The sequence below is a fragment of the Schistocerca serialis genome, chromosome 10, assembly GCF_023864345.2.
Source record: "Schistocerca serialis cubense isolate TAMUIC-IGC-003099 chromosome 10, iqSchSeri2.2, whole genome shotgun sequence".
NCBI lineage: Eukaryota > Metazoa > Arthropoda > Insecta > Orthoptera > Acrididae > Schistocerca > Schistocerca serialis.
The window spans coordinates 62,722,803-62,733,665 of NC_064647.1; positions in this window are offsets into that span (position 1 = coordinate 62,722,803).

Here is a 10,863-nt window from a genome sequence, read left to right on the forward strand (position 1 = left end):
GCAGGTGTTGAGGTGTTGCGCTGCTCCATGACAATGCCCGTCCCATACGGCTCGACGCGCACTGACTGTTTCGCAGGAGTTCCGCTGGCAGTTGTTTGATCATCCAACACGCAGTCCCAATCTTGGTCCGAGCAATTTCCATCTTTACTTGTACCTCAGAAATTCTCCAGCCAGAGGTTGGACAATCATGAAGAGCTGAAGACGACTGTCACACGCTGGCTCCATTCACATGTGGCAGGCTTCTACGACACAGGAATACAAATGTTGATCCAACGATATAACAAGTGTCGCAGTTCTTTTTGTGACTACGTCGAAAAAGAGCTCAAATATTGCCGTACCTGTTTCTAATAAAGTTTTTCATGTAACTATGTTGTCTTTAGAATGGGATTTTCACTCTGCAGCGGAGTGTGCACTGTTATGAAACTTTAGTGGCAGATTAAAACTGTGTACCGGACCGAGACTCGAACTCCGGACCTTTGCCTTTAGGAGACGAGGTACCGCCGGAAGTAAAGCTGTGAGGACGGGGCGTGAGTCGTGCTTGGGTAGCTAAGTTAGTAGAGCACTCGCCCGCGAAAGGCAAAGGTCCCGAGTTCCAGTCTCGGTCCGGCACACAGTTTTAATCTGCCAGGAAAGCTTTATGTTGTCTTTGTTTTTAAAAAAAAAATAGCGAAACTTACTTTCTGGATGTGCCTCAACCAGATGTAGCATATCGTTTTTTTTTTTTTTTTTTTTTTAAGAAAAAGGTGTTGATAGCATCTGAGAGTTTGAAAGGTGGCTACACTGAGCCACTGCGCCAGAGATTGCGCCAAAGAGTATTATTAAGCCGCCTTCACAGTGCCTGTCGAGGACTCGCAGTAGTCAGTGCCTGTTAAGAACTCGTAGCAGTCAGTGTTTGTTAAGAACTCGTAGTGAGGAGTGTTTGTTGAGATGTGCTAGTAGGCATTGCTTGCTGAGATGTGGTACTGAAAAGTTCTTGTTGAGATGTGGTAGTAGCGAGTCGGTGTGGAGATATTGTAATGATTAGAGTGCCTTTCATCAATATAAATTAAGGTGACAAACTACTTTTCTTTTTTTTTTTCATTATTTAAATGTCCTAAATAATGCGTCATTACAGGTTCAGTCAACAAAGCATCTGGCTTGTGTTCTTGTATTAGAGTGTAATCCTGGTTTTCTTGAGCAATTATAGTATTTCTATTTTTTTATCACTTCAGTATAAATGGTATTTGAAATTTCTTGTGTTATTGAAGAAGAACCGTGCCAGATGTGTACGTTGAGTCATACTTCCACACACAGAACAGTTATACTTGTGCCTTGGTTTTGTAGGTTTTATAGTTGCTGGGGACTTAATTAATTAACTGTGTTAACGAAAATTTTCTTTCATTGTTTGTTGTTATTCTATGCAGTCAGATTGCGTACAAAAACTAGTCAGGGCCAACCGTTTACGACACACCGTAATCGGACTCACAGCTACTAAAAATATTTTCAGTTTATTTAATTAAGCCCCCATGCAAGTTGTACAGGGTATTACAAAAAGGTACGGCCAAACTTTCAGGAAACATTCCTCATACACAAAGAAAGAAAATTTGTTATGTGGACATGTGTCCGGAAACGCTTACTTTCCATGTTAGAACTCATTTTATTACTTCTCATCAAATCACATTAATCGTGGAATGGAAACACACAGCAACAGATCGTACCAGCGTGACTTCAAACACTTTGTTACAGGAAATGTTCAAAATGTTCTCCGTTAGCGAGGATACATGCGTCCACCCTCCGTCGCATGGAATCCCTGATGCGCTGATGCAGCCCTGGAGAATGGCGTATTGTATCACAGCCGTCCACAATACGAGCACGAAGAGTCTGTACATTTGGTACCGGGGTTGCGTAGAAAAGAGCTTTCAAATGCCCCCATAAATGAAAGTCAACAGGGTTGAGGTCAGGAGAGCGTGGAGGTCATGGAATTGGTCCGCGTCTACCAATCCATCGGTCACCGAATCTGTTGTTGAGAAGCGTACGAACACTTCGACTGAAATGTGCAGGAGCTCCATCGTGCATGAACCACATGTTGTGTCGTACTTGTAAAGGCACGTGTTCTAGCACCACAGGTAGAGTATCCCGTATGAAATCATGATAACGTGCTCGATTGAGCGTAGGTGGAAGAACATGGGACCCAATCAAGACATCACCAACAATGCCTGCCCAAACGTTAACAGAAAATCTGTGTTGATGACGAGATTGCACAATTGCGTGCGGATTCTCGTCAGCCCACACATGTTGATTGTGAAAATTTACAATTTGATCACATACTGACGAAACTAAAATGAGCTCTAACATGGTAATTAAGCGTTTCCGGACACATGTCCACATAACTTCTTTTCTTTATATGTCTGTGAGGAATGTTTTCTGAAAGTTTGGCCGTACCTTTTTGTAACACCCTGTATATGAAGCAAATTAATAAGAGATTAAACATTCTCGCTTCCCACGCCCGGGTTCCCGGGTTCGATTCCCGGCGGGGTCAGGGATTTTCTCTGCCTCGTGATGGCTGGGTGTTCTGTGTTGTCCTTAGGTTAGTTAGGTGTAAGTAGTTCTAAGTTCTAGGGGACTTATGACCACAGCAGTTGAGTCCCATAAAAAAAAAAAAAAAACAAAAAAAAAAACAAGAGATTAAACAGATCGCCTCATGGTAGATAAAATACGAGGGCTATTCAGAAAGTAGGTAACGTTTCCGTCTGACGTCGCTAGGCGTGCGCCGATCGCGTATATTTTGGTAGGTGGTGTTCGGCAGCTCAGTCGGCATCCACCCGTGACAGCAGGAAAGTCTCTACACGTCTGGTTTTTTTCGGAAACAAAGTAATGGGTGAATGTTCCGTCCGGAAATGGTGCATTCGGTTTAAAAATGGCCGAACCAACGTTCATGGTGAAGAGGACATCCAAGCACTGTGACTGACTACTTGTCGCTAAAGTTGATGAAACGATCCGCATAAACCGTCGCTTCACAATAACGGAGCTTTCGCTTTCTTTTCCACAAGTTTCACGGACTTTATTGTTTGAAATTGTCACTCTAAAGCTAGGCTACCACAAATTTTGTGCACGATGGGTGCTCAAAATGCTTACAGAGCACCATAAAGAACAGCGAATGGGGGCAACGTTGACATTTCTGGAGGCCTACCACAAACATGGTGATTCATTACTGGATCGAATCGTAACCAGTGACAAGACTTGGGTGAAACGCCAACAATGATGTCAGAGCACATATGAAACGAGGTGGTGTTTGCCAGGTGGCCCCACATCCAGAGTTGCTGTGTACACAGTCACAGACGGTGTACTATGGCACAGAGAAGATCCCTACCGGACACTCTGCGGTGGAGGGCCATAGAAAGAAAGTAAAGGACAGTTGCAAAGGGCAGAGCCGACCACATGTGCCTTCACAAGGGAGAACCATTATTTGGCTGTAAGGGCACAACGGTACCGCCTTAGTACTGCAAGGCAACTGGCATGTGAACGCTCAGCATCCCCTGGACGTGTTGTATCGAAGCAAACGGTGTGCACAAGCCTTCGAAAGAGTGGCGTTTATTGTCGGAGACTTACTTAAATTTTACTTCAATTTTAGGCTTGCGTGTCTCAGTCTGTGGAAAGGTCGCTTTCTTGTCCGGAGGAGGAGAAGAAGCAGGGGGAGACTGGTGTTTAACGTGCCATCGACAGCGAGGTCACTAGAGACGGAGCACTAGCTCGGACAGGTAAGGACGGAGAAGGAAAGTGGCCGTCTTATGCGGAAAACCTAACACAGGGCGGCGGCGGCCAGGCGGGGGTTTGAACCGCCGTTCCTTCCGAACGTGAGTCCAGCGTGCTTCTAACCAGTACGCTGCCCAGCTCTTTGTCGTCCATCTGCTTGTTTGTCTGTCTGTCCGTCTATTGAGAACCGTTTTTCTCAGGAAATGGGTATGTGTACCAAGCTTGTAACGTTCCCTGGCAAACTCACGTTATTAAAAAAAAAAAAAAAAAAAAAAAAAACAAGAGTTTATTTGTACCATATACGCCGCTCTGGGCAAGTTGTATATATCGTAATTATTGAACAAAAATATTACTGAATGTGGTGTAAAAGACATTTGTTATTCTCCTTATATTTTTTGGTTGTAATATTTGTCTGTATTTAGGATAGGAATTTTTCTGTATTTATTATGTGATTGTAAAATGTGTCAGTATTTGCGATAGCAGAGATATGTTGCCAGAAGAGAATAATATCGTCAATTTGCAAAGAAATGTTAATAGTCAGCAATACTATTTAAGCACAACGCATTATGTATTCTTTGGTCTTCTCTGTTCAGAAGTCATTGCTGTAGGACACTGTGAAAGAGTTTTTTACGAATGAGTAGACTTCTTTTGTCTCTGTCTGGACTTAGCCGCCATTAGACGATGCGTTACGAATTAATGTGAGTTGTATTGTTGTTTGATCTAAATATATTAGAGTTTATCAAAAGTGTGAATTATTTATGTAAATTAGCTTGCCCACGTCATCTATAAAATTTCTTTAAGAATTTTTCAGCATTTTTTAGCGGTGTTGCTGGGCTGTGCCGCGACCAACAATAGCAAACCCGTAAATCGGGAACAGATGCATAAAAATCAATGGTGAATTAAGAAATTGTTCTTCTTTTTCAGTGATCCTGTGGCTGATAAAATTTGAATTAATTATACGTTTGTGCATTCGTAGGCGGATAGCTAATGTTAGTTAACATTGAAATTTAAACAGTTTGGTTCTTTCAAAATATCTTAAATGTGTAATGAAGTAGGTTTGATCAGTGATAAATGTCGGCTTGGCAATAATTAAAACATTTTCTGCTAATAGAGGTAATCTTGTGTTCTATGGCTAGTGCCGGGATAAAATTCAGTAAAAATATTTAACAAAAAATCCACTGCATCAGGAAAGTGTATGCCAAGGCCGAATGATTTAAAGGACCCAATTCTGAACCTAATATTCTTAACCAGTTCATATGAGTTCACGTAAATATTATTTTTTTCTTTAAATGTACGTAACTAATAAGAAAGTAAAAATTTTTTTTATTACCACACGAAAATAAGAGAGTGGTTCTACAACAAAGTTCGCACGAAAGAAAATTAACTTAAAAACAACAGATAAATTTTATTATTCTTCTTTAACGAAATTTCAAATCAAAATCCCATTCATTTCGATAGACGATTTCGTTAAAAGCTGACATTCATCTAACACAGTTTTACACTCACAAACTCACCCATTAAATCCTATACGATACTTCCTGGTGGCCGAGAATGATGATATTTGGCAAGAAGTAAGGTTTAACAGTGAAAGCAAAGGTAAAAATGCGACTGTTCTTAATTTGTAATTATATAACACGAAAAAAAAATTTTGCCATTTTTTATCCACCTACCTGTCCGTATGTTAAGACCCCATTTTCTCTGTAACGGGCAGACTTATCAAATTCATCTACGGTATTTTGGTGGTGTAAAACATGAAAGAAGGTTGTATACATGGAAGAACACTGGAGATACTAAAAGGTATCAGATAGATTATATAATGGTAAGACAGAGATTTAGGAACCGGATTTTAAATTGTAAGACATTTCCAGGGGCAGATGTGGGCTCTGACCACAATCCATTGGTTATGAACTGCAGATTGAAACTTAAGAAACTGCAAAAAGGTGGGAAATTAAGGAGATGGGACCTGGATAAACTGAAAGAACCAGGGGTTGTACAGAGTTTCAGCGAGAGCATAAGGGAACAATTGACAGGAATGGAGGAAAGAAATACAGTAGAAGAAGAATGGGTAGCTTTGAGGGATGAAATAGTAAAGGCAGCAGAGGATCAAATAGGTAAAAGAACGAGGGCTAATAGAAACCCTTGGGTAACAGAAGAAATATTGAATTTGATTGATGAAAGGAGAAAATATAAAAATGCAGTAAATGAAGCAGGCAAAAAGGAATACAAACGTCTCAAAAATGATATTGACAGGAAGTGCAAAATGGCTAAGCATGGATGGCTAGAGGACAAATGTAAGGATGTAGACGCTTATCTCACTAGGGGTAAGATAGATACTGCCTACAGGAAAATTAAAGAGACCTTTGGAGAAAGGAGAACCACTTGCGTGAATATCAAGAGCTCAGATGGAAACCCAGTTCTAAGCAAAGAAGGGAAAGCGGAAAGGTGGAAGGAGTATATAGAGGGTCTATACAAGGGCGATGTACTTGAGGACAATATTATGGAAATGGAAGAGGATGTAGATGAAGATGAAATGGTAGATATGATTTTGCGTGAAGGAAGTTCGGAGTAGGTATTAAAATGGACAGTGTCTTGAAAGGAGGGTATAAGTTGAACATCAACAAAAGCAAAACGAGGATAATGGAATGTAGTCGAATTAAGTCGGGTGATGCTGAGGGAATTAGATTAGGAAATGAGACACTTAAAGTAGTAGATGAGTTTTGCTATTTCGGGAGCAAAATAACTGATGATGGTCGAAGCAGTGAGGATATAAAATGTAGACTGGCAATGGCAAGGAAAGCGTTTCTGAAGAAGAAAAATTTTTAACATCGAGTATAGATTTAAATGTCAGTAAGTCGTTTCTGAAAGTATTTGTACGGAGTGTAGTCATGTATGGAAGTGAAACGTGGACGATAAATAGCTTAGGCAAGAAGAGAATAGAAGCTTTCGAAATGTGGTGCTACTGAAGAATACTGAAGATTAGATGGGTAGATCACATAAATAATGAGGAGGTATTGAATAGAGTTGGGGAGAAGAGGAGCTTGTGGCACAACTTGACTAGAAGAAGGGATCGGTTGGTAGGACATGTTCTGAGGCATCAAGGGATCACAAATTTAGCATTGGAGGGCAGCGTGGAGGGTAAAAATCGTAGAGGGAGACCAAGAGATGAATACACTAAGCAGATTCAGAAGGATGTAGGACGCAGTAGGTACTGGAAGATGAAGAAGCTTGCACAGGATAGAGTAGCATGGAGAGCTGCATCAAACCAGTCTCAGGACTGAAGATCACAACAACAACAACAACAAAACATTTAAGCTTCCATGTGAATGCAGTTAAAGATAATGCCATTTATGTCACATGTTTTGATACTCGCAAACTCACTCATGAAAACCTATAGTCTACGTCCCATCATCTAGAATCATGAAATTTGGCAAGAAGCAAGGTTTCACAATACTAGTAAACGGAACAAATCCGAAAATTGTTTAATTGTAATTAAATCACATGAAACATCATTTTGCCATTAGGACTTAGATTGCACTTATCATCCGACAAAAACATATTGAAAGAAATATTGCTGCATGCAAGGGTAAAACGTAAGCCGTACTTATATTTTAGTAAGTAAATTAAAATATGTTAATGAATCTTCTCTCTATATATTACTGCATATAAATGAAGTCCCTTGCTCGCTTCTTCTTGTATGTCCAGGATAGTCACGGTAAGTGCTGTAGGGATTTGGTACTGTCTTGCAATTCCCAGTACCAATATCTTACGAGTACAGATATGGATAACAGCCAAATCTCATCAATGTTCTCCATTCCGGACATGGTACGGCGTCACAGGCGAACTTTACAAATTTTCTCTCTGAGTTTTATTAATGTAAATATGTGGAAACAAACACTGTAGAACGGGCAAACACCAAGTGTAAGATTTTAGGGATATATGAATTGTATCCGAGATACCAGAGCTGTAACTATAGATGTAATCTCTAAATGTACAAAGATCATCGACGTAAATAATTATAAAAAACATTGTACAAGGGTCCTCGATCTCACTTTTTGATCTCAATTTTTGCTCATTTTGCCCGCTCGCTTGGTTAGCTCACTCGATTCTGAATTGTGCTAGCTTTCAACGATGGTTCAAATGGCTCTGAGCACTATGGGACTCAACTTCTGAGGTCATCAGTCCCCTAGAACTTAGAACTACTTAAAGCTAACTAACCTAAGGACATCCACACATCCATTCCCGAGGCAGGATTCGAACCTGCGACGGTAGCGGTCGCGCGGTTCCAGACTGTAGCGCTTAGAACCGCTCGGCCACCTCGGCCGGCTGCTAGCTTTCATTTGATGCTAACTTTGCTTGGAGTTCAGCTTTAAGTCGTATCTGGAGAATAAGTGTTTAATCACATTCGCCGAATAATTAAATGTACAGGAATCATTTAAAATATTGTTTTTGTTTTTCCGTGATTACAATCGAGTAGTCTCTGTGACGACCAAATGTAAATGTGTGTGTCAGTTGAATTCATTTTTTATTTCATTTAAAATACCACCACTCCTTTTCTTACAAATCTAGCAATTGCAGAATAATTACATAAGGAAGCTTTTATTTTGATCCGGGTAGTTTTCGAGAGCCATTCCAGGCAAATTACATTTTATTTTCCGAAAGTAAGCAGAATTAACTTTCAAGGTCAAGATTACCAAAAGAACTGCCTTCCAAGCTAACTGTGAACCGTAAGTATTTCGAAGATGCTACTGAAATCGTTTAATAATTTATGTGAAAACATTAACAATAGAATCAAGGAAACTGTATTTCATGAAAAGAGGCCCCAGCTTTCTTTCACGTTGCCGTCATTGCTAATATTTCAAGTCAGATTTTACAGAAAGTTAATATTTTCATTTGGCAGTTATTTTACGTTATTTCAATTCATTTTAAGAGAGGCGGTGAGGTTAAAATGGATTAACTGTCTACACACATAATTAAGTTTACACGGAACCCTCCGTGCGCGAGTTGTACTCGCATTTGGTCAATTTTTGGAAATACGAGGGTTATCCAGAAAGTAGGTTCCGATCAGTCGCGAAATGCAAACCACAGTGAAAACCAGAAACGTTTTATTAGCAACAGTTAGGTACACCTTCCACCTACTTCTCTACATAGTCACCGCTCCTGCTCCGAGTGTTGTCGTAGTGTTGTATCAACTTTGCAATATCCTCGTAGTTATGTGGGCTGCATGACAGGCGAAATCTCTAACCAGGCCCTACTTGGCGGGAGACGCTATTCCCTACGCATCTCTACGTGCTCACTGTTCACTCAAAAGAGCGACGCGAAACGATCGACGGGCGTACTAGAAAAGCTGCCCAACACATCTGTGCAAAGCTTTACCGGATTTTCCCAATGGTGCCCATTTCGCGACCGATCGCAACTTACTTTCTGGACAAACCTCGCGTGCGGTAAGTTTGGAAGGTAGGAGACGAGGCACTGGTGGAAGAACAGCTGTGAGGAAGAGTCGTGTTTGGGTAGGTCAATTGGTACAGCATTTTCCCGCGAAAGGCAAAGGCCCCGACTTCGAGTCTTGGTACGGCGCACAGTTTTAATCTGCCAGGACGTTTCATACAGTACTTTTTGTTCACCTCACCTTGAAGTAAGATGCTCTATTTGTCTCTCATAAAGCTAGCGCCTTAGTCATTGCTACGTACAAACGAAAAACCTGAGCAAGTATGTAAATTATAGCACTCCTACCCAGGGACTGAGTGGAAACATTCATGTAGCCGATGTAACCATCAGCTGGCTGTCTCACATTGAGTGAAACCACACAAACCCGGAGAGTGAGTGAAAAACAGCCATGTAGCCAACGTGGCCGCAGATACAAGCTGCATTTGGTTGCTTTATTCGACTGAAAAAACTGAAACGACAAAAAACAAACGACTCTCCAATCGATTGTTAAAAGCAATTTGTTGTCCCAGGGAGGGTGAAGCCTGTATACAGAAGATATTTCAGTTTTATTATAATGAGAATTCCACTCACGAACGTGGTGATAACACAAACTTCTCTTTATGTCGCAGGTGTTCTTTGGCCCCGTACTGTTTGGCATGCTGTACATCCTCAACAACCAGAAGAGCACTCTCTTCTTCGGCGATCACATTACTGGTCCTCTCCCGTCTGGTAAGTTTCAACCGCATATCTAGACTGCCTAATGCGCTACGGCATGAGAATGGTTAATCTGAGAACCTTTTCTCAGTGTCTGTTAATAAATTTACCATTACCAAAGAGTAACTGTCCTCTCCCGTCACTGTACTACACAAAGAAAGAACAAACACAAACATATACAATTCGTAGATGCACAGAAGACACGAATAAAATGCAGAGGTGTAGACGGTATTGTTGTGCCCGGCGATTATACGAGTACACTCGCGTATGGAACGGCAGGTTCTTTGGTTTGCTCTCGGAGGAGACTGAATGGACCTATAACACACGAAATATTAGTTTATTTTATAAGAATGCAGGGTGATTTTTTTCCACCGTGTACAAACTATAGGGATTGATCAATGAGAGGATAAGGAACAAAAAAGGTCTAATGAACTTACGTCTGGAAATGCTACAGACCATTTATTCAATCGTACATTGTTACAGAGACTTCAGTCTAATACGCGCTGCATCACGCAGCCACAATTACAGTATGTGCCGAAAATGGTTTCGATATGCCTCAACGCATGCGTGTACGCGCCGTAGCGTGTTCTCTCTCACACGTTCACATCACCATCACCCAGGCTGCGTCGGAACAGCGTCAAAGGAAGCAGGAATACGTTGCGCCAGTGTCCCCACATCCGGGATGGGCTCTGCATACACGTGACTTTTTGAGACGGCCCCATAACCAGACATCGCACGGGTTGAGATCTGGTGAACGAGGAGGCCATGCAAGTGGATGCCCTCGTCCTCGTCTCTGCAAAACAGAACGAGATAGATAAAGTAACGTGACACATCAACAGCTCGGTGGAAATGAACGAAAGTGTGGGAGCACGTTTCCAGGGGTCTCCCAGTGCACAGAAGGCTGGGCGTCACATGGTGTAAGCTCAGCGCGACTGTAACGCCAAATGTGGCTGGCTCCAGAATACAAGGCAGTTGAAGGAACGGGAAAAACAC